The sequence below is a fragment of the Ixodes scapularis genome, unplaced genomic scaffold, assembly GCF_016920785.2.
Source record: "Ixodes scapularis isolate PalLabHiFi unplaced genomic scaffold, ASM1692078v2 PGA_scaffold7__128_contigs__length_106722199, whole genome shotgun sequence".
NCBI classification, from domain to species: Eukaryota; Metazoa; Arthropoda; class Arachnida; order Ixodida; family Ixodidae; genus Ixodes; species Ixodes scapularis.
In genome coordinates this window covers 50340490-50365898 of record NW_024609882.1, presented here as the reverse complement: position 1 = coordinate 50365898, position 25409 = coordinate 50340490, and the positions used below count along the sequence as shown (strand labels likewise).

At 45.7% G+C, this 25409-nt stretch overlaps 1 pseudogene; it reads right to left on the bottom strand.

Annotated features, from left to right (window-relative positions):
* Window positions 1-614: 614 nt before the first annotated feature.
* On the bottom strand, window positions 615-6064 carry LOC115330602 (annotated as a pseudogene).
* Window positions 6065-25409: the final 19345 nt, after the last annotated feature.

The window sequence follows — 25409 nt, the reverse complement described above, 5'->3', positions numbered from 1 at the left end:
GATCCACACACATCCGGATATTTCCGTCTTGTTTCTTGACAACGACGATGGGAGAAACACATTCCGAAGCGTTGACGCGTTCAATGATTCCTTGCCGTTCCAGCTTGAAGATCTCTTCGGAGACGGCGTCACGAAGAGTTAGAGGAAGACGTCTTAGCCTTGACTGCACTGGTGGAACATTATGTCGCACCTTGATTTTGTGCGTCTCATTCCGTACTAGGCCCAACTCGGGATCGAACATGTGTTCAAAGTCTTCATTCAAATCACGGGGGTAACTGGGATGTGTCCCGTGGAGGCAGACTTGACTGCAGAACCTTCGAAGGAAGGTTGCTTTGCTCAGGAATAGGCTCTTGGTATAACTTTCTACTTCGAGGATCTGAAAGATCAGTATGACATTCTGGAACACTGAACCCACGTTGATCTTCAGGTTGACGCTCTGGACCACTGGCTCCACACTGACGCAGGATGACTATCTGGACTGGAGTTGGCCGACGGTGTGTGGTCAAACTTTTCGAAGACTTTGGGAGCTGTTTGTTCCCCGCAAGAAGGTTGTAGTGGCCTGGATACGTAGGCACCCGACGGTACTGAAGATGGATGGTTGTTGCTAGATGTAACTAGAGGTTGTTGACTTGGTGGCTGTGATGGCTGGCGAGACTACAACGTGAAGGGTCGTCGCTGCGGAGCGCCAGCCGGCAATACATTCCGAGGTGGCTCTGCTCCACTTCCAGCTGCATTCACATAGGAACAATTGTATTCAGCTCCAGATAAGGTCATGCTCAACTCGCGCACTGCGTCGGTTCCAAGCAATGATCGTCCCGTACGCGTCACATAAAATTCCAGCGGCGCCTATCGGTTCTTGAAGACCACTTGTCCAAAGAACCATCCCAGTACGGGGATGGGCTGGTGCAGATATTACACTAAGGTTCTTGGTGGACGATGAAGCTTAATCTCACGTTTCCTGTTTACATGATTAAATGTTTGTTCGTTCAAATTCGAGACGTAAGATCCGGTATCAATAAGAAGCTTGAGAGGGGTGCCATTTACCTGGACATCTGCCAAGAACGCGTTGCGGAGACCCGGGTCGCGTGCGAGGCGATCCGTAGACTGCACCGACACCTCGTGCTGGTCAAACGTTACGCTCGGCAGGACTTCCTGATGGACAGTTCCCACATGGGTCGATCCGTCTCGTTGATAAAAACGGCCGCTCTGGTAGCGTCCGGCAAGTTGTCCACGGCACCAGAGTTGTCCTCGACCCCGCACTGGAAATGATGCTTGCCGTTCATCGTTAATGAATGCTGCCAACTGTGCTTTACGACTGCGGCAAACCAGAGCAAAATGTCCCTGCTTGCCACACAGAAAGCACGTCGCGTTCCGTGCTGGGCAGGACTCGCGGGCATGGTCGCGCCGGTCACAGAACCAGCACGCAGAAAGAGAGCCTGCATCTTCTCTCTCCCTTGCCCGGTGAGGAGGAGGCTCGCGGACTGCTGGCCGCCTTGCCCGCCCTTGGAAACGGAGAAGATGGCCGTCAGACGATGGTTGACCCCACGGCACCACGGGATCTCGCTGCGACGGGGTCATCCCGGAGGAAGAACACGAAGGGTGACCATATTGGTGATAGAGTTGGGCGGGGAACACGGAAGCTTCGCCATCTTGATTCGCACGCCACTGAGCATACGCATGAATATCTTGGACCGCTGCCGGTTCCAAACCGCGGCTTCCGTCGTTAACAGCGAAAGACGACACCGCGCTCGTCTGGCGATGAAACGATTCAGTCGTTTTCGCAAGTAGTTCAAATTGTATTGCGAGCTGGAACGCTCTGTCCAGGGTGGGCACCTCGGCCCCTAGACATTCACGTAAAATACGGTCCTGAACTCTTTTCGAATCCAACCCCTCCAACAAGATTTCACACAGGCGTTCGTCTGACGTAGCGCCGTAGGTACAGAAATAGCCTTGATGACGTAATGTGGCGAGGTATTCGGAGACTGATTCGCCGGGACGTTGGACTCTAGCACGGAGTTTCTTTCTTTCCAGTGTTACGGACCACGAGAACTCAAAGTGTTTTTCTAACTTCTCCAAAAATATTTCATACTCGTCATTGAGCTCAGTCGCCGGTACATCGTCCAAGCGGAATGCGTCAACCACACGCTGGTCTTCCGTGCCGAGCAACGAAAACAGGAGTTGCTTTTTACGACACGGTTCCATCTGATTCGAACCCCGAAGCGCCAAGAAAATCGGTGAAGGCACGCTTCCATGCCGGCCACGGAAGGGTGGGCGTGTCGGGAACAGGTAGAAAGACGGGTCGTGGCGGCACCGTCGGCGTTCTAAAAGCGATATTTTGAGTCATGATTGTCAAATGTCACGGAAATAGTCAAAGCACGCTGAGGGTCGAAGCCTACCAGGGAAATTGCAAGATTGCAACCGACATGGTGGTTGACAATGCAAATCGAAGGAAAGACTGTGAAGCAGCGGGTGGTTGGCTTGAACTAAAAACAGACGTTATGCGCAGCGATCGGGCGTGGAGATCATGCTAGGAGGGGACGGATCTAGGATGGAAAAAAAACGTTTACCTCGTCGCCTCCTCGTATCCCATCCTCGTCGCCATTGTAATATTCTGTGGGTCCGAGAACGCCGGCTCAGGATAAAAAAACAGACACGACCAGCCCCGTCCGAATCCAAGCACGATCTCCTTTATCACGAGCTTATCGTGGGGTATCACGTGGGCACGCAAGAGCGTGCAACATGGCGGGGCCGGCTTTTGGCGCCGCTTTGAGTTCATGTACTAAAACCACTACACTACTCGGTGTTGTCTTACTTGATCATTGTCGTTGGTACATTTGTAAATGCCTTTCCCTTTTTTCAAGTGGTTCTAGTAGCCGGTCATACAAAAAATCGTGTTTTTCTTTTCGGTTATTTTTTCCTTCCTGATGTTTTCTATATTGTTGAACTTCCTCTCTTAATGCTTCTGAATGTTCTACTTGCATTGTCACAGTTACTGTATTATGCTAATATTTTCTTTAAAGTAACGAGTAAAAATTTAATCCGTTACCAATATTTTGTAAGGAAATTACATTACAAATTACTTCCGAAAAAACGTAGTATGGCAATTACAAAATAATTTGCGAAAAGTAACAGATTACAAGTAATCTGTTACTTGTAAGGATTAGTTCCCCAAGTCTGACCGCGATCGGATGACGAAAGCGTCAATCGTCTCCAAGCGTAACCGTCTTGCCTCGCGCTTTCTTCCTCACCACGAAACCGAGCGCATGCTTGCTTCCAACCCATAACCGCAGAAAGTGTCCGACATTAAGTTGCTAACGTTCCCCGTGTTTTGACATGGACCCTCTCTTCAAGCTAGGCTCTCCATCCTCCCCCACAAAGGTGGTGCCCCCACAATGAAACAACAGCGGTGGCACGTCAAGTTCTCTGACGGCGGCCCTGCTGTATTTTTGTCCTTCTGTGAGGCATTGCCTATGCTGGATACATTGTCCAGCGTCGACTAAGTAAGCGTACACAGAAATAGAAAAACCGAAAAGAGCAATGAAATTGACATGCCTGGAAACAAACCTAATGTGGACTGTAAATGAGTGGTTTAAAGTGTCTCCGCGTTGAGCGAGATCACATGGTGCAGCTAGCATTGGACACTTCGCAAGCTTTATGACTCCGAAGGAGTATTTTTTACTCCGTGTTAATTAAACACTCTCGCAGCTTATGTGAAGTGGATTTGTAAGAGGTCTTGTTCTACAGTGTAAACAGTGCCGTTTTTTTCTACTCGGAAGATGTTCCTGTTAGGTAAGCTGGTGGCAGACTCAGCAATGCCAAGGAAACAAGTCAGAAAACGTACAGCTGCAATGCACGGCAGAATTGAACAAGATTTCCCAATGAACATTCCCAGAATGAGATTGCAAAGGAAATAAAAATATCGCAAGTCTTGAACTGCTTTTACCATGAACTGCCAAGGAAGGGCAACAGAGAAGGGAACATCTTGTATGGCTTGTATACACGAAATCAACTCTGTGACGGCACGGCGCGAGGGTGGCACGTCGGTCGCACTTCCGGTCTGGCGCTGTGGGCAGAGGTCCCCATGCCAGACGTGGATTCCTGCGTTCTTTTGAAAGGAACCAGACAAAAACCTGCCTTCTCGTCAAGACGCCGCGACTGGGGTCGTGCCAAAAGTGTCGAGAAAGGTTTGAAGGTCAGTTTTCACGTGCTTGGTTCGGCCGAGAATCTGGATATGTGCCGTGAGAAGGGGAAAAGCAGACGCCGTCGGACAACTCTTGCTTGGGCGGGAAGCACTTTGGGTTGAATTCACGGATACTTGTGGTCATCAGATTCATTAGCTTTGTTCCAGCATGAAAGCCAGAAAACCGTCAAGTTGTGCGGACCACCTGCGGACTACGTTCAGTGCGTCTTCAAGTTCAAACGGCCGCCTGATCGTTCGAACTGTCGTCTGCTCTTTCAAACGTTTCTGCTTGTCGTCTGCTCTCTTAGCCCTTTCAGACCCCAATCGTTATTTCCGGAAAGAAAAGTTTTTTTTTTGTGTCTGAAATATTAATTTACGACCAAATGAGACAAAATCATGTGCAACTTACAAGAAAATCGTTATAGTTTATCTTTTACAGACATGTACGCAATTGTGTACAAAGCGTCTCAAAGGTCATGAAACAAGGGGGCTTTCAAACATGAAATCTGTAAAAGCAGTTGCGATCCTTCGTCAGGCAAAGCGGCACGCGGCACTTTTTACATAATATTCGGGATCTTCCTCTGGATCCTTCATACTTGCACCTTGATGGGACTGCTTGATCTCGAGCTTCTGGCCAGTGATCCACGCCATCGTAACGGCTATTCGAGCATGGCCGCTGGATGCGCGCTGCCTTCTTGTGCGGAGGATCCATGGGAGCATCTTCAATTTCTTGTGATGGCCTCCCACGCTTTCTCTTGCCTGGCACAGACGTGATGAGGGCCTCCGCAATCTGCAGGCGGAAATGCGTGAGGTCCAGTATCCTTGACCTCCGCATGTCCGGGTGATCCTGTATGTACTCTAGCCAAGCATTGCATACAGCAATGTCTACAAAATGAAAGAGTGCTCTTAGCGTCCACTTCCTTGATTTGATTTTGATCCGGTACAGGCTAAGCAGGAAGTCCATCTTGTCGACGCCTCCCATATTCCGGTTGTACTTCGTAATTACTTCCGGCTGCTCTACAAAGATGTGTTCACGCTTGGCCTTGTCCCATCTTTTTACCTGCTGTTGGTTTCCGATTCCAACGAAGTTGGAAGCCACACATACGCTGCTGTTGTCCTTCCACGAAACCACAACAATATCGTCACTTGTGACATACTCAATGGAGTATCCTCGCGTTTTCTTTTTCATTACTTTAGCTGGTTCAAGAGGACACTTGCCCAGCCTGTTACTCCGCACAGTCCCTGCGCGAGAATCTTTTTGTTTCGCAGTTTGCGGAGGAGCGGCACTGACGTAAAATAGTTATCAAAGTAGAGTTGACAATTGCAGCCAGTTGGGACTCTTTTAGACAGGTGTACTACAACACCAGAACAAAGGCCGCAGTCTTTCTTCAGCTCATCGGGAATTGTGTTTTCCCCCTGATAAACCGCAAAGTCATAAAGCAGGCCGCTCCTACCGCAGAGAGCGAATACTTTGATCCCCCAAGGGGTCGGCTTGCCTTTGACATACTGTTTGATGGAAATTTGGCCTTTGAAGGGAATCATCTGCTCATCAATTGACGATTCTTGTTCAATGTCAAGCTCCTAGCACCGCTGCCTTATCTGATCCAAGAAAGGGCGCAGTTTCCACAGGCGATCGTCGTTTCGTTCACCAGGAGCTTCAGCTGCAACATGCAGAGTGTTGCGGAGCTTGAAGAATCTTTTCTCAGACATGGTCTCGCTGATAAAGGGAACTTTCATGATGGGGTCCCAGTAGAGGCTGACGCGAGGCAGAGCAATGACACCCATCAGAATATGGATGCCAAAAAGCTTCCTTATTTCGTCAGCTGTCGTGTTCACATTATTGTGGGTTTCTTGGACGCTGTAAAGATTCGTCTGTTCCGCCATGCACTTGAAAATAAATTCTGGCACGTACCTTGAAAAATACGTGTGCGGCGTACACGGTTCGTCCGGCTCAGGTAGGCAGTCGCCGTGGCCGCTGAAGTCGATATTTGGTGGTGGGTCGAATCTTCTCTTTCTCCACTGAAAGTTCTTCACAACATTTTCCTCTGGACCTCTGTCTTGCAATAGTGGAGTCCGGTGCGCATTTTCTTCGTTTTTGCGTCCAGAGGTTATGCTCTCATCGATTATTTCTTGAGCAACGTCATCTTCGTCATCGCTTTCACCGACGTCGGATGTGTTCCCGGAAGCAATCTTTTCTAGTAATCGGTCGGCCGACTCTTTTGTCGCAGCATGGGGCTTTGCTTTATAAAAAGATGTGCAAGGCACTTCCAGAAAGCCTGAAAAAGTCATAATGCGGAACATTAGGCAGCGCGTTTGGCACACGGTCATTTTTTGCTCCATTGTGACGCTTTGTACACAATTGTAACCATGCGCTAATTGCGCTGTTGGCAAGGTGCTGTTAGTGCTTAGGCGAAATTATTTTGACCATACACAGGATAAAGCATTACAAATAGCTTTCATATTTTATTATATCCTCGGGACAAGAAGGAAAGTCAGCGAAAATATTTAGAATTGCCTTACCTGGCGGTGCCGTCCCGCGCGCTGCCATGTTGTCTGCTTACATGTATATTTGCTTCACCACTTACTAGATGGCGCTGTAAACCCTTAGGTTGTCAGATGAATAGTAGACAAATTGTCTAAATTCATCAAAAATGCAGAGTTTCGGAAACGCTCGTTCTAGAGGCCGCGGTTTTGGAATGTGCACAATTGTGTACATGGCGTCCGAAAGGGTTAGACGACGCCGGCCCGTAGACCAAAATGTTGGCCCGGTACTTGCGATAAGAAGTAATTGCGGGCCTCAAAAGACTTAAATTTGAAGGTTGGTCAGCAGGCTCGATGTAAACAGTAGAAGCAAGGAGATGTTGATCATTGTTACCAGTGACCGTCACCGACTTGCTATGCCTAATTCACTTGGTCCGATTCGGCTTGCGATTTTCAGTATTGACGTCGACCATATCATCTACAGTTCTCGCTTTTGCAGCGCGAGTGGCGTCGCGACTGAAAATTGCGAGCGAAATCTCATCATCGGAATCAGGCTTTAGTGTACATACTGCGGCGTTCACGCGGAATGAATCGCCGCATGCCACATTATTTACGCGAAGTTTCGCGGTGTAACTAGCCTCGGTAATTTCGCTGACGCCGCTATAGTCAGGCTTTGCCCAGGAAGACGTAGAATCAACCATTCGAACGCGAAAAAGGGCAGTTGGACTCACACCGACGCCGACAACATCGCATTCCAATGCTTTGTTTATGGGCGACGGTGAGCTTCTTGCCCACACCCCCATCGCGCATGAGCGGCGCCGGTGGCGTCCGCTAGGGGCGCTTCCGTTTGTTTGTAAACATGAGTTGGTGTATACGTTTCTTTAAGAATCTACTAAACAAAGTTTGTTGGGAGCATTTTATATGAATTAGTTCTTAGCATGACATAAATAAGATAGTTTGCAACGTTTCCGCAATAACGCCTTTTTTTAACTTGACTTTTACGGATTGCTTTCTGGGGCGTAGAAAGGATATTTTTTTAAAGTTTTAAAGCGTCCTCAGCTTTGGACTGCCGTTGGACCTGAGCGGACACAAAGTGTCAATAATCATGATCTATCTAGGCTACACATAAAGTATAGGCCCTTTATTCCTCGAGTGTATGTGCAGTGCATAGCTGGCGCAGTTGGCAATCTTTACGATTCAAAAATGCGAGTTCCTTAGCTTTAAATACAGCGTCAGAAAGCTAAGGGATGTCCTTTTGCTTTCTTGTTGCAATATTTTGACATCTTTGGAAATTTACATGTAAATACGTTTCTTGCGTTTAAGCCTTTAAGGCTTCAGATAACTGCAAGTTCGCATGTTGTTTTAAGAATCAAGGTGGCCGAAATGTAACACAAGGTGTGGCTTTTGTAGCTCTAGCGGCGACTGTAGCGAAATCAAGGATACCTAGTTGCTCGAAAAAAAGACTGTACAGCGGCACAATTGTCCTCTAGCCTTCTCGAACAAATAAGATATTCACAGTGTCTGGCGGTCAAAAGACGAAGCAGTAAATGTAGGTTTGAAAATGCGTGATGAGAATCGCCAATACGTCATCCGACTGTGAACAAAAGCACAGTCCAGTGTGCGATCTCCAGAAGCCAGCGTGAGCTTGTGCATGGCTTCGGAAAGCGAGCAAAGCACGCGCCATATCAACAAAGATTGAAGATGGCACCCGCCATCTTCAAAATGCAAAATCGACGGAACCCAGCGGTGAGAACCGGAACTGTGGTGGAAGGTTCGCACGCCAGCTTTCTTGAGCGAATAAAATATTCACTGCGCCTGACGGCCTAAAAACGATGCCGTGAAAATTTGTGTAAACGCGCGACAAAAATTATTAATGGTCGGTGATAGGCTGAGAACTCGATCCCGAGCTTTCTACCTTTGGTGTAACAGCTTAGAAGCAGGCGCCGTCCAAGCCAGGCGGATGGCACTGAGAGCTTGCCGAACCTCTCTAGATTCTTGACCACGCAGCTCTTTTATTAATTTAAATTAATTAAATAAACAATACAAAAAATGTTGCTCTTTCAGGCATGTTAGTCCGGATGGCTGATGGAAGTTTCTTTGGCGAAAGTTGGCGTCCTTTAAAAACAAAGTATTTGAGATAAAAAAGAACTGCGCCATCGAGCAAACGATCTCCATCTCCGTGGTGTGTCCAGAACGTGGATAACATTTAGACAATAAAATAGTCGCTAGAATTTCGTTTCACTGTCCTTTTAATATGATTGATCGTGATATATGTTGGAAATTGTGTATTAATACTGCTGGAAGTATTTTAGAAAACCCAGGGCCAGCGGTCGCACTGCACTGGCTAAAGTTCACACCGCCAGAGGAGACATCAAACGCCAATTGGTGCCGCAGCCACGCGCAGTAAATGCGTCACCAGCTTCAGTGTTCTTTGGGCGTCTTTGCTTTATCCAGTGTGGCTAACCCACAAAGACAACGAGCATCGTGATGAAGCATTTTTGATGGTGCTTAACTGGCTTTATCCGATCGTAGCTTTGGCTGCGTTTGCGCCTAACGTGAAACGCAGTGTAATCACTCTTACAAACAACGAATATTAAAGCCTAATCTGGACATACATTCGAAACCAAAACGACGGAACTAAAATTAACCCCAACAACAGCCAACGGCTAGATAAGAAGTAAGTGATGAAATGATGGTCCCTTTCAATCGATTATACACCTTCTGCTTTTCTTCTTCTTAGTGACACTAAAACACGCCAGAAGAAGCTTCGAACTGACCGCACCGGCTTTGCCAGCCATCCGCCAAAACTCGCCGGCACTGGATGGAAGGTGGGCCACGCATTTGTCATTATGAGTCTTGCCCGGCCGATAGGACGGAAGGCGCAGAGAGCGGTCCAGAAACAGGCCGACATGGGCTGCTAATGGAACTTGTGTGTACGCGTGGGAGAGCGTCCGAGACAAAAGGAAGGAGGTCGCCGAGTCGCTCCTCTGGCGGCGTCCCTCAAAGCACGGAACGAGATATCGCGGCGGGACCGAGGAAGGCGATGAAGGATACAGAGTGCTTTGTGCACCGGGGCTCCCGAGGCACCCTGATCGATTGCTGGGATTTGCAGAGGGGGCAAACGAGCGAGTTTTCGGCCACTGGATTCTGGCGGCCTGTGGATTTGCAGTGCGGAGAAGCGGCTTTTTAGGAGCCGGCGGGGGTGACAGGCACGGCTGAGTAGATTGCAAGATGACTTTGCGTTTTATTTTCTTTTTAAGTTAATATTATTTTCTGAGGAATAAAGTACAAAGGAAATAAAGCGAAGTGAGAGACATGAGGCTAGATGTGGGCGATTATTGGGTCGTTGGACAACGAGGACGAGGGACGTTTTTCAGCGAACAAAGTGTTTCAGAAGTGTCACTCTCCGGCGCACAAAAACTGTAGTTAGAAAGAATATAACTACAGAAGAAGAAAACAAAGAAGCTAGCCAAGGCGGCCGGCCTCGGTTGGCTTCTGAAAGTTGGAAAAGGGAGAGGGGAGATAACAATGGAGGAACAAAAAGGAAAAATGTGAGATTCTGCGGCAGTTCTGGTGTGCGGGAATTTTAAGTATCTCTATTGATCGCTTATGTTCCTATTCATCTATATAAACAAAAAAAAAAAGTTTGTTGCTGTGTAAGGTATGAGTACATTTTTTTTTAAACCTAAAGTTGTTCTTTGACTGCAAATCTTTATGTAGGAAATAAACAGTTAATTATAATTACAACTGGAGGAAACGGAAAAATAACAACCCCGAGGAAGGTGTAGCCGGGAAAAGCGCTGAACATGATTTTTTTTTTATTTAATAAAAAAAAAAAAATGGGCCGAAATCTGATAGCATTTCGCGCAGCGGTTATGTTTCACACAGCATGGTGAATGCAGCTTCTCAGTACTTCTCCGCGGGGTGAACATTCCCGGAACCCCTCTTCTCCATGGTGCATGAAGATCAGCTCACTTAGCATGTGCATGAAGGACGCGCGCGCGATGCGCAGAAAAATACACAACCATTTACTTCTTGTGCATACAATTTGTGCATACAGGGGCGACGACAGACTCTAAAAAAACGGGTGTAGTCGGGTGTATCAGGCGCATATGCACCCTTTGTCTGAAGGATGCACCCTCCGTTGTCCAGCCAGTGTACTTGTACACATAGAGTTATTATAATGTACGCTAGAGGTTCAACTGGCGCTAGTGTCTATGCGACTTCCGGGAGGCAAATTGAAGCAGACAGCAACCAGTCTACTTTTGCGGTGCTCCTGCGCATTCCTATGGGAAAACGCACGTGAATTTTGTCTATTCGCCGTAAAATAACACGAATAACTTTTGTTATTTCGGTTGTACCGGATAGTATGTACCTTTATTGATATTGTGAAAGTGTAATTGATTGAGTTACAACATTTTTCTTTAACACTGAACGACGTTAAACTTCGCTCTATTTCAGGCTCAAACCTCTGTTCAACAGCCGGTGTGTAAAAACAAGCGACGATTCTAAGCAAATTAACAATCGAAAGGAATGTAGAGTGCGTTTAAGCTTCAATAGCATTCCGGTGGCGCTTATATATTTCTAATATGTCCGTTCTGTCACTATATGAAGACTCCGTCGTGCATCTTTACAGTCTGCTAAAAAAATAAAGTATGTGGGCTACGAGAGGTGTGTCTTTTTATTATTTCCTATGTCGGGCAGTTTTAATCGGGCGCCTGTTCTCTGGCTTCTCCCCATTCGCAAAGATCTGGAGCCTGCGGGTGATGATTTGAACCCAGAACATGCATCTTTGCACATATTCATGAGCAGAAAGAAGAAAGCAGTACTTATTTATTACAAATCTGACTATAGTACGTGACTTTCAATTTATTTGATCGTCTGCATGCACAAAGAGTTACTTATCCAGTGTTACTGTGTAGTTCTTGCCGTCTCTCTTGGTTTTCCACATGTCCTTCGTTCGTTTGGCACGTATGTCCCTCATGTTGAAAAGTGCCGACGCCGTGTTCGCGTTAACAGTGTCCGACAGTGCACATAAATACACGTACGAAGCGGTTTTAGCAGCGTTTTTCGTGCCACGAATTTCAAATGAAAACGCTGTAACTGACCAATTATTTCGTCTGCGTGACTGAGAAAAGTTCCAAGCTACCTAGTACGTACGAATTATTCGTGATATTTGCTCTTATAATCGAGCGCAGAGAGAAAATGCACTCGCTTTTTCCCATAGCAATGCATTACCGGAAGTCAATTTCGGACTGGTTGCTGTCTGCTTCAATTTGCAGCAGCACACTAGCGCCAGTTGAACCTCTAGCGTACATTATAATAACTCTATGCTTGTACACCGACAATGAGCATCCTTCTCTCCCTTAGAAAGCTGTAGGTGTATCAGTGCACCGCAACGCTAGCCACGCGCCCAGATCAGCTTGCTTGGATTCCCCCTTGGGGTCACTTTTGCGTTGGGCAGTTTCTCAGGAAGTACAGAGCTGTTCTGTTCACTCGGTATTGACAGTAAAGTAGTCGCTATGTTTGTTTTAAGCCAACCGGGTCTCCGTGTAGGATCACGGGACTACAGTTTCCACGCTAGGGATAAGCCAGAGCACGGCATCTGCCTGAAGGCCAGGGCCACGGATAGCATCTACTGTACTATTAATTTTGGGTCGAACTTTCAAGGGGATGAGGGACAAATCTTCTCGTTCTGTTCCACGTTGGGATAACCCTGAAGACAAGCCTTTGTGAGGGCAGCCCTTTTTGGCCTTGAAGGAGCTTTTCCTACTCCTCTCTTTTCTTTCTTTCTCTAAGCTAAAAGGGTGGAAGAAGGTGCGCAGTCGCCGGACCAACGAACCGAATGCTTTTTTATTCCTTGACTCCGCTGTCTGGGCGCAGGTAATGCCAGGATCGTGATCATGTGGTAAAGGTTTCACAGATGACATAGTAGCTCTTTCCGATCACGGAATTTCTGCTTCCCGGCCTTGTTTCTTGTGTGCTGTGCTGTGACCAGCGGGGCTGGAGTAGATTTCGTCTGATACAACGTATTCGAGCGTACCAAGGCTACCAGTGTTTGAAAAGTCCTACGCGTACATCGTAACAAGCGATTTCTTCAAGAAAGCCCAAAAACTAATGCCATGCGTTTAGTGCTCGGTTTGGCAAATTACTGCTTCTGCCACATCGTGTTGCATCTTCACAGACCCCTTTCTCTTCATTTTTGTGTTTGTGTGATGTTTCTGCATTGCCCGTCTCGGTACATATCTCGGATTACATATTTAAAGTCCGGTATTTTCATTGTAAGTACCCTGCTACCTACTCCTTTGCAGCAATTGACCGTTCCGTTCCGGATTACCTCTAAAATTAGGCAGTGTCTATTGTCCAGCAGCCGGGAGACTAATTTCCCCGAAATTTAATCGTCAGTCGCCTCCCATTAGCTGTCTACAATCATGTGATAACTGCAGGTAGAATATCGACTTTCTGATTCTCGCGGCGTTGTGTGAAAACGCGTTTCATGGACACCTTTTCGTTGATACTTGTGTAGACACGTTTCGTCAACACTAAGGTTTCATCATCACCCGTTACGCGAAATGCACTCTGTAGGGACATTTCGTCGCGCGTGTATCTCTGAGGCGCGTGATCTCGACCCAGTTCACCTTCACGTCGCTTCGCGAGAACAGTCTGCGGCGGCTCATTACAAAAAAGCTTACCCCACCTGTACCACGCGTGCTTGTTACTTTGCGCATATAGTCTGGGGCGGCTCATAAAAAAAAAAGTAAGAGAAGCTAATATAGGAAAGCTAATCTGAGCTGTCTATGAAACATCACGTGTCGATGAAATGTCGTCCGACGAAGTGATTGGATCGCCAATGAGTGGCGACTGCCGGCAGAATTTCGGGTAAATAATTCTGCCGGCTGCTGGGAGTATATACACTACCTAAGAATCACCCCGGTTCTTGTTTGCTCGGTAATCTTCTCAGCTCTGTAACAGCTTCGTTGCACAGCTTCACGTATCACGGATTGCTTGCAAGTTTGTACTTGTTTGCGGAATAGGCTGTCTAACAAACCTTCAGGAGATTTGAAAACAATCCCTTATGCATCTTAGCCAGCCTTTTTGCAACCACCTGGGCGCGTACATTTTCTACGGCTTTTCTTGAGGTGGGTGCACAAGCAGTTGTAATGGTACATCATTAAATGAGGTGTATCTATGTTCCCTACTAGCGGGGTGGGTGTAATAAGTAGTGTTTATAGTGAACCCTGTTGACGGGATCACTCTGCTCCCTATGAGCGTGATAGGTGTAAACAACGGTGTAATAGTAAACCCTGTTGGTGGGTGTATCTTTACTCCCAAAAATTGCGTGGGTGTAGAGAAGGGAATACTTGTACACCTAAATCGGGGTGTATCTGCACACCGAAACGACAGAGAGGGTGTAAGAAAGGAGTTGTGACACACCCAATACGGGGTGTGTCACTACTCCTTGTTGTAGGTATATAAAACGGTGCACATATGGATTCCTAGAAAGGGTGCATGTATGCAGCTCGAATGTGGGGGAGTACTTGTACACCGTTGTGGGTGTCGTATATGTGGCAGCACTTACACCCCTGTGGGTGTACCCACTACACACTTGTTTATAGAGTGCACCGCCCGCTTACGGCCCGGTGACATGGTAAGACGACTGCGCGTCACGACCGGCGTGGCCGACTGAAGAAGGGAACCGCGGCCCGTGTGCGTCCACAACTCTTCAAAGCCAGCGGCCGGAGCTCCCGAGGGCGTCCAAAGTGCACACTCGAACGTCGGCCGCTTGACGTAACACCTAGCGACGGAGGGTCGGTGGGGCACAGCGGTGCTTACGCCGTCGGTGGGACGCCGCAAGGCGGCGTGTACGGGTGGCCCAAGCCAGAGCAGTATATGGGGAGAGTTTGGCCAGTCTATGATCTCACCGCCACAACGCCCCCCTCCCGAGTGAACCAACCAGCCCGCGGCGCGGATCGAGAGGTGTGAGCGTGTGGACGTGAAGTCCCGGCTGCTCCCAGCCGAGAGGGGAGGGCCGCCATTTTCATTCATTCGTTCGCCAGAATGCATGGGATCGACATCTAAATTTCGGTTATTTTCTTTTATATCACAGGCTCTGGCAAGAAATGATATGTTATTCCTCGTCGGGTTCACAAACCAACGAATGAACTTTTCTCGCCTCCCTTTCGTCCACTTTTATACGTTCCAGCGACTTTGTCACCACACCCACTGGCCAGACTTTCCCAATATACGGCTTTGGCGCAAGGGGGGTAATATTTTGTAATGAGCCATCCGTCGACTGTAGCCGAGGGGCGTCGTGGTCGGGGGCGGAGGGGGCGCGTGCGTTGTTACACTCGCCTTAGTTATACACCCGCGGTACCCCACAGCGGTTGCTTGGGCTGTGGCGCCATCCCGTGGCGACGTTGCGAACTTTGAATACGTGTGCTCGAAACCAGTCCAAGCTCAGCGCAAGTACCAGGGTACTAATCCTAACCCATTAAAACATCGAACTAAAATTCGCTTTGCTATGGCGTCGACACGTGCTTCAAAAAGTCTGCGTCATTCTTATGTAAATGAACCGAAGTTCAACTGACGCATTCAGCGCTTTTCTTTCGTATCTAAAACAAATTCCAGCCGTACGCTTGCAGTTTTATCAACCCTTGTCCCTAGAATTGGGATGCAGTCAAATATTGGCCTACAAGCGAAAGTCAAACAATGTAAAGGCAGGTGCCCTGCAGCAGTAGATCTCAGCAACAACACGAGCTCGTGCGCTCGGATAGGCTCCTGTATTCGATATATGCTCGACCACAGCTCAACGACTCTCTTGTTTGGTGGCTCCCTATGTTGGTGGTGTCCTCTCTTAATATTTCGAACTATATTTTCGGTCAAACACAGCAAAATGGACACTGGAATAACCCGCAGCGCCAAGGCGTTCTACCCGCCACCCAAAGCGATCTTGAAGCGTATGGTAGCATGATGCCCCTCTTGACCATCTTGGAATGAGCTTAATCATACGGCAAAAAAGACCATCGTTCGTGCCGGAATAATATGTTGAACATACGTGGTTTACAGTGACCTTCAATCTGAGGTCGTGAAAGTGCAAAACGTGCCATCATGACGTTCACGCGTTGATTTCAATACCCGAAAGTGACGCTTAAAACATCAAACAGAGAAACAACGACGTCACCCACCGAAGCCTCATCAGTTCATTTTGTTACAACCATGTAGTCAGCCACAATTCTAAACACCCTGGTAACGCTGACTGCGTCCAAATGGTCTCTAATAGATCGGTATAACCTGGCCAAGAGATTTTGTATCAAGGGGTACTGACGCCCGATAAAGAAATCATCGAACTCGCATTTGTAGGATATTATGCATAGCTTTTCAGCTATCGTGTGCCAAAAAAAAAAAAAAAATTGGTTTCCGGAGGTTTTATTTTTCTTAATATTGCCAAAATCGGCAGCCGATATAAAAGAAAAGTCATTGACCGATATCACGTCATCTGAAGTTGAAAATGCAATTGACAATTTGAAGCCGGGCAAAGCTCCAGAACTAGACGGTCTGCGCGACGAGTTCAACTAAGCGTTTAACGACTAACTTTCTCTTTTTTTTTTTTTGCACTGCGTGTTTAGTGAGGCAATCAGACTTGAAGTTTTGCGTCGTTTTTTGTACTCAGACGATGTTTATACCCAAAAGCGACGACTCTTTAAAATTTTATTTTCTTGGATCGTTACGTCATATTACAATAAGTAACGTAAACTATAAGATACTGCATTTTTAGTGGGGCGCTTGTAGAGTGTTATAAGAATTCTCGCCAGCCACACTCAATTTCGTGGAATGAAAAGGAGGATCAATAAAACAAATGGGTATGTCGCCCGGAACATTCAGGAGTGTTGAAACTCTTTTCTGCTAAGAGTTGCCTACTTACACGTTAACCTGGAAAATACGTTCGACCACGTATCGCATGCATTTTTTTTTCTGTAATATAACATGTTAGCTTGGTGTCTGTTCCGCACGACAATGTGCGCGTGGCGTGGCCAAACTGCGCCACTAGACTTATTGTAAACATGTGTGTAAGCGAGCCTATTCACCTTTTTATTGCGGTGTGACAAAGCTGTATAATTTCGCGTTTGCTTTCTCGTGTTTTTCTCAATCCGTTCTGCCTAAGTAGTTTTATTCGTGGGTTTAAGTTCGAATGTACTGAGGTGCCTATTTTAGCGTACGAGCATGACGTTGCAATTTTCTGGGTAGACGCTAAGAGTGTCGAAATATCCGTCGAGCTCGCAGATATCGGTTGCCAAAGTACGAGTAGCTCCGTCAACTAGGATAAGTCTTTGGTTCTTTGGCACGACGATTAGCCTTCAACAGCGGCTGTTTTTAAACGCGTTGTATGTAGTGGATCGCCGCCCTTTATCTTGGAGTTTTCCTGGAACGCTGCCGCCACAATAACGGTTATTGTCGCGATAAGGTTGAGGCTCTACGAGTAAAAGTGAGCAATTTCAGAGGTTATGGGTTTGCTATTTGCGAGGAGATCGAACTATAAGGGGCGGAGTTTCATTATCATCATTATCACCTAAAACAATCGCTGTATGGCAAACAACTTCGACGCCAACACTCGTCTAGTGTACGCCGCACCGTTTCCGAGTTCGCTGCATATTCGAATGTAGCCATATGGTGCTCACTTGCTGCGTACCGCAGTGCTCGAAGCATGATTGTAAACCGGGTATATGCAGCGCGGAGGGCCGCAACACGCATGCGACGATGTGAACACCGTCCGCCGTCCGCTCTGGTGCAACGCTGCACTCGATAACGTTATCGCAGTTGAGCACTTCCTCTCCTCCAACGATACACTGCTTGCTTTCGCCGATGTCGTCCATGATTGTCGCAAGAGAGAGGGTAACTGAGAAATGATGTGCGTGTTTGGTGAATAATTCAGAAAAACAAGGACGCCGCGCCGGCCACGCACGATCCAGGGCGCGCGGCCCACACAACGCGGCTGGCCCGGCACGCTCGCGCGGGGGGCGGACGCAGGTAGTTTTAGAGGGAGAGGGGGGATCAACGCCTGATATGTTCAAGAACCCCCCCCCCCCCCCCGCCCGGTTTCCCCGCCCTCAACTTTTACGCATACTAAATTCAAGAGGGGGACGGAGGGGGGGGGGGGGGGGGGTCAAGATATTCGCCTTCTCCATTTGCAGCCTGAATATCCACCGAGAGGGAAGATCCAACGAGTCGAAAGATTCATCGAGAAGGAGGATCCAACGAGCCGAAAGATGTGATGTGACAGGCGAGACCGAATATCCATTTAATCGAAATGTCCAATTGAGACGGAATCTTCAACAAGTCCGAATGTTCAACGAGACCGAATATCCAACGAGGTCGGAATGTCCATTGAGGCGGAATATACAGTGTGTTATGTTTATTTAATTCCTGAAATTTATCGAACATACTGCTCTCAAATAATTATTGATAAGCTAGGACGTTTTGTTTTTCATTGCACTTTTTTGTATCCTATGCAATAGGGCTTGCTGGAATGCTCCAAATTATATTTAACAACGTAAAGATCACATAAGATACGTAATCTCCTAAGACAAAATGGAACAAGAGTTTTTTTGTTTTTTTTTTGTCAGACCACGAAGGAATGGGGTGTGCTGTCTAGGGAAATTGTTTGTGTCACAAATGCGAAAGGTTTTTTTTTTTATGTTTGTTCGCCCTCTGCGATAATGCCTGATACAGGTGGCGCAGACTCAAAACAAATAAATAATAGAAATTAAAAATAACAAAAGCAACCAAAGCCAGCACCGAAGCTTAGCAGTCAAATGTACCCCAGAAAGTATTTTTATAAAAAGGAAAAGAAAACCCGCCGCAGACAGAAACCAAAGGGATACGAAAAACAAAGAGTCTTCAACGCAGCGAAGCATCGTGAACTTCCTCAACAGGGTTCAACAGGGAGCCTAGAAAAAAAAAAGCGACTGATCGCTCCGAAACCAAAATGCAAGCGTACAACAAAGACGTCTTCGAAACTTTATCTTCTGAACATAAATGTCCCATGTCACCCCCTTTCCGGTTTTGGACCAAAGTTCTTTTGTATTCTATTGACCTCAAATCACTTGTAAGGATAGAAAGGTTCAACATTTCTAAAACCCAGGACGGAAGGTACAAAGAGGGGACAAACACAAGACGTCTCGTTTTGTATTTGTCCCCTCTTTGTAGCCTCCGTTTCCAGTTTTAGAAATGCTGTCTAATGTCCAACGAGTCTAAATATCCAACGAAACGGAAGATCCAACCAGGCCGGAATGTCTACCGTGACTGAACATCCATCACGACGGAATATCCAATTGAGACTGAATCTCCAACGAGACGAAAAATCCAAGCAGGCCTGAATGTCCAACGTGTCTGAATGTCCGACGAGCCTGAATATCCACTAGTGGACCTTTCGTCTAGTTGGATATTCAAGCTCTGAATCACCGCATCTCCGCCCCCGCCCCCCTTTTTTTGAATCTGAAACAAGCACACAGTGCTCTCGCGGGCATGCCTAAGTAACATGTTATGACCTGAATAAAAATTATTATTACTATTATTATTATTATTATTATTATTCACCACCACCTGCGCGCTTGTTTTGCCTTCCATGACGACTTGATTAACACTGAACACAAGCGGGGCCAAAATACTTTTATCTAGATGTGTTTAGAAGGACATAATAGTGTTACGTATCCTTCACGAGCATTGCATCGTCATCCTTTATGGCAGCGAATCCACTATCAATAGCTAGTCTCAAATGGGGTTAGCACATTAGTTAAATTTGTTGTCGTGCTCTGCAAACGCTAGGATATGTCAGAAGAACCTTATAATCTTCAAGTAAGGAAGTTCAAGTAACGGCGCATAAAAACTTGATTAGACCTATCTTAGAGTATAGTTGTGTGGTGTGGGATCCGTATCTGAAGGGTGACAATAAGCAGATTGACGCAGTACACGCAAAGGCAACTTGATTTATTTGTAATAGATAGGACCGCAATTTTTCTCTTACATCTTCCATGACTGAGATATGACTTGATTCCAGACGTGCTATAGAACGACTTAAGCTCCTACACAAAAGAGTGAATATTAAATTTGCGCTTAATACGAAAAAATATGTTTTGTTTTGTTACTAAATTACCCACTCGAAGCTTCTAATCTTTAAGTCTTGCACTGTACAAATCCCACCATAACTGTTTTAGAGATTATTTTTTGTACTCGAAGGATTGAAAACTGGAACAGCATAAATGGATAAGTTCGTTATCTTGATTTTGATAGATTTGTGGTAGAAATACAAAAGATTCCTTGGTAAGGTGCCTGTGAGTCTCAGTGTACTAGTGAAGTGTATGTGATTGCTTTTGTACTATTTTTTTTAACTATACTGCGTTTATCACGGCATTCTTAGTTTTGTTATATAGGTGTGTACATCTTTAAATGTCTGGCTTTTTGATTGTATATGTATGTTTTCTTTCCACTCCTGCGATAACCTAATCGAGGTCACAGTACTTTGAAAGAAAAAAAAATAAATAAAGGACTGCCGCCGAAGGGTTTGTTTGCCACACAGAGTTAGTTCCCGAGCTGTCCGGTAGGAAGCGCCACTCCCCTATCTCCTCCTCAATATTTGCACGTGCATTGCAATGCACGTGCAATGCATTTCTCTCAGCACAGGTGTGGTAAGATTTGCAGGTGATTCACTGCTCACGAATCAACCTAGAACGTGCGTAGCGTGTTTTTGCGGATTTTATTTGGTGCTCAGTTTGGTAACGCACGAGACGTACAAAGCTGTTTCGTGCAGTGAAAGACAAAGGGATAGGTCTTTTTTGTATGTTCTCAGGCGACTTGTCAATAGATTTATTTTTCTCAGAAACGAAAGAGACCCATTTTTACAAATCGCTATTCAATTGAGATTGCGTGGTGCGCTTCCCGATTTTATTGTTACGTCAAACGAGGACATAGGGGCCTGTTTGCGCGGGTACGTGAAATAAGTTGCTGTTGCTTAAGTGTTTTAGTCACGGGTTTTTGACTCGCAGACTTCTCTGGGGTGTCGCGCAAGCGTCTAACGAAGGATTTAATTAATTTTTTTTTCAAGTTCTCTGTATCATATTTTGCACAGGGCAGGCCCAGGGAAGGATGTCTTAAAGCGAGGCCAGTGAATGGAGGTGCCCTCTAACACGAATACTTTTTTTTTCCAGTTGCATAGTGGAACAATTTTAGTTACAACTTGGCTGGCTAGTTGAAAAAGGTATCCTAGTAGCTTGGTCTGACACCTGGATACTGTGCGAAAGGCGGGAAACGTTTGACAACGTTTTTCTAGACTTTTGGGTCGCAGTCTTCTTTTTTGGGTTGTCTTGCAAAGGACGTTCCGAAAAGACTTCCCATTGATGCCCCATGGCATACGTCTTTTAACGGTAGTAAGGGAAAATAACGTTCCCCACCAAATGTTCCTTCTGCTGGGCCTGTACAGCGTATACAGTCGCACAGCATGGCTGTACGCCACGCGGATATCAATGTTCGCCCTGCGCATGAGTGTTTTGCAGAGGACATGTGCTTTCTGACGGAAATCTATATGAACGAGCAGCCTACACCTGAGTGGCTTCACTTCTTGAGCTGCTGTCTAACCTCAAGGGCACTAAGACACTAAAAGACACCAGCCGCGATGGCTGGTGTCTTTTAGTGTTTTATCGCAAATATGTGTCATAATCGTCCAAATCAGGAAACAAAAAGAAAGTTGGTGTGCAATGCTAGAATGACACAACTCTGATCTTCTAAATGGTCTGGCTTAGATTTTTCCGCCTCGTGCAAACACTTTTTTTTTACTGCAATGTCCTCGTTCCACCCTCAAAATGGTAGCGGTGTCCGAAATACGGGATGTGACGTCACGACCTGGCTCAGTCAATCAGCATCGAGTTAATCGGCGGCTTCACTTTTCGGTTTCACGAATTTGTATACCCGCTTGACGAGACTAAGCACGTTTTATGTAAAAATAACTTCAAATTTGCGTGATAAATTTTATTTGAGTGGCCGCAAATATGCTGCAATAGAGGCTATTTGAGTATACTTTAACCACATCTCAAACTCAATGACTCGAAAGGAAAGCCTTGTAGCAACACGTGACAAAAACAGTTAGAAAGTTTAAAGTATTTTTATTTTCGTTTTTCTGGAAATAAGCAAAAAAAAATATATATATAATAAAAAAGTTTACCTTGGGGTTGCCGCCATATCTCATTTAGAGCTACAAAATTGTGAGAGCGTATTTTCAAAGAAGTATAACGCCGGAGGCGTCACCTACCAGCGGAACAGTAAAAACCTTCCCATTTTTCGTAAGGAATGTGCTATTTCATGTTCGTGAAAACACCTCTTCTTTGGTTTGGCAAGGGTCCCCGAATCTTGTTCCTTGTCTCTTTGATATGTGAGCAGCGATGTTGGACACCACTATGAACTTATAAAAGAAAGTATCGGGGTTCAATTTCGAAACAGATGATAAAGCTTTCGACATCGTGCAGGCGGGATGGGGAGCAAGTAGGGTTTATTTCGTCCTGATATTTTCTTCTTTTTATTGCGCTGTGCCCCAACCCCGAGGGCAATCAATCACCCTGTTCCTAAAAGGGACCCTCCTGTCCGCAGGCTATACGTTTTTTTAGTTTTTTTTTTTAGTTTTTTTTTTATTGTTGACATAGACTCAGTTCCAATTCGGGCCGGGGCACACTCAAGGGCTCGACGGGTTCAGCGTTGTCGAAGTTGCCAAATGCCCTTTTGCTTTGTTTTTTCTCGCGATCACTAAAACCGAGCTGTCGGCAAGCTAGTATAAAATATTTTTGTTTACATATATTTGTTTGTTATTTCAGAAAGTTTGAAATCCTATTCGAGTTAGATTGTGAAAGGTGTTTTTGTTGTTTTATGTGATAGGCGAGATGCTGTAAGTGGGCTAAGTTTCTTCGTGTTAAGTAAGGCATTGCTCCACCACGCTGTTTAGCTTCTAGTGTCTTTACGTTCTTTTGCCAGGTAAAAAAAAAATATGTATTTTAAATATGGCAAAAGGCTGATTTAAAGTAACCTATAATTTATTCAGTCACTCAGGACTGCGATTATGCAGTCGTTAAGTCAGCTAGGGACATAAGAAAATGTCATTGAAACACGTATTTGAAATTCGAAGCCATTCTGTCAAAAAGATTCCTCTCGTAAAAAATAAAAAAAAAAATAAGTCTTCAAGAGCAATCGTTATTTTGACTGTTCTTCGCGCGTTTAATTGCAATCTGTATTTAAAGCTCTTCTGCAGCGGGCAAAACAGTCCAGCATAAAAGTTCAAGGCATGGAAACTTCAAGGAGGCCGTCAAGCTGGCTGAACGTTGGCTGAACTCGATTTCTTTGGGGTCGGAGGAGGCAAGGCTGAGCTCGATCTCTTTGGGGCTCGAAAAAGGCAAGGCTAGCGCAATAACGGAACTCGAGCGGACGCCGCGGAAAGCACAGGGCCTACAGAATGTCCCACAGTAGGAAAAACAGAACTCCGATGACGAAGCAGCCACAATCTCCGAGGAAAGGGAGCTGTCCTGCTGGCTGTTCGCCTCGTGGCTGTGGCCGGGGCCGTCTATATGGTGGACGTCATCCAGCTCGGCGTGCCCAGCTGCACGCGCACTCCAGCCCACAAGCTGTGCTGCCGGCAGACATGTACAAGTATAACTAAAAAAAATAATTAAGTTAAGTTACTGGGTATTGACGTAAAAAGTAATTTGAGTACAAAAGAAATTACTTAAATAGAAAGCAATTGAGAGAATTACTAATTACCGCAAAAAAGTGGCGAATTACGTTTGAAGCTACTTTTATATGTTTTTATGGTAAAAAGAGAGTACAGAGGTTTTAATCCATTAGCGAAATTGTGCTAGCCAACTATGGGTCGGCTTTTTTTTCACAGAATTGCTTTAATAGCTGGCTCTGCTTCTGCGTGCCTAATTGTTTTGTACTTTCTTTCTGGATTGGTCAATGATGTATTGTGAATGTGTCATTTCTACTTTGAGATTTAGCACTGTCTGAGCTTGATTTTTTTAGACGGTGTTTGGGAGTATACAGCGTTGCATAAAGTACATTTAAAAAGTACTTGAAGTAAAGTACAAAGTAAATGAGAGGTTATATGATTCAAGTAAAGTATCAAGTACACCGGATCCAAAGTACTTGGAGTAACGTATATAAATACAATATATTTCAAGGTAAAGTACAGAACGCGACACTGTTAGCGCCAACAAGCGATCGCCGCGCCAACCAGCGATCGCCGGTTTTTCGAGATTTTCCCTTTGAAACGAAGGGATTTTATCCACGATATTATTACTACGGAAATAACTAATTTAGTTCTATAGTGTAAGCGATGAAATTTCGTGCTCGCTAATACTATTAGAAGTAGAATGCGAAAATGCGCCGATGTTGTGTTCGCGCTAACAATGTCGCGATGTGAAAAATCACTTTTAACACAATCTTTCATGATACCCTTTTATTTCCTATACAGTTTCGTTTTAACTGGTATGCATTTATCCGTTGGTAATCATAGGTGCATCAGTTTTTTACGGGAATGGCAGAAAATTTTCATATAAGGTCAAGTCGCCGCAAAGTGGTTGTTTTACTCTCGCTGACGAGCAATTTGACACATTAAACTTATAAGGCACTTATTTGTGTCGGTATTATAGCCTGCATTACTTCACTCAATGAAGTGACCAGATGACCTCTCGAAAGAGTACGTTTTCACACAACGATACCGCCATTTTTTTTTTTTTCCATATTCGGGGACGGGAGTTTTACTTTCCTCCTTGTGGAAGGGAGTTTTACTTTCCTCGGAAAATATAAGTACATGTTCAGAGAATTTACTTCAAGTAAAGTAGATTTTTCCCTAAATAGTAGTAGTTTAAGTACCACGTACATAGAGTACTTCCCAACACTGCTTGTTTATTATTTTCTATTACAAACGTTGGGGGAATTACTGCAGGTTTCTCGAACAATATTTGAATCTTTGAAGATCTGCATATTCTGAGTTTTGGGAGGAAAGGCAAAGCAAAAACGAAACCTTTACATTGCCCTTTAACACGCAGTTCTACGAGTGCAGCACAAACTACGGGAGCGCTATAGACCATTTCATTTAGCGCTTTTTAAGCGGCACCATTTTGTTCGACCGCAGCGCACTCTCCACACATCCGGGAAGTTCAGCGGGTTCGGCGGGGTAAAACGAGAGAGAGGGCACGCCGCCGACTCCGCTAGCAGACGACAAACCGGGAGGTTGCCGTTCTCCATCTTTGGGCTGTATCGGCGGGCTCTACCGAACACCGAACTCTCGCTCGTGGCTGCCGCTGTGAAGTGGTTCGCGTTTTAGAATAGTTGTGGCTACTCGAAAATCAGCCTATAGCTCTCTGTTGTTCTATTTTGCTAAATGATGAACTAGCATATATTTTTTCCGTTACTTAAATAGCAGTTCAGTCAGCCGGCAGTACTACCCTCAACTACTGCGTGTATTGCGCCAGGAGAGCACGTTTTTATTTATTATTTCAGGCTTCCACTCATGGTCGCTAAAAGCCAACACCAGTACAAACTTTTGTATAGTAAAAAAGGTACAGCAACCGGATTTTTTTTCGCCAAAGAGACCGGCCAATCTGACACAGTTTTCCCTATTTTTTGTTTTTTATTTGCACGCAGGTAACAGTGCAATTGACCGCTGTGAGTCTTTTTATCTAGCATAGTATTACACGATAACTGGCAGACCAAA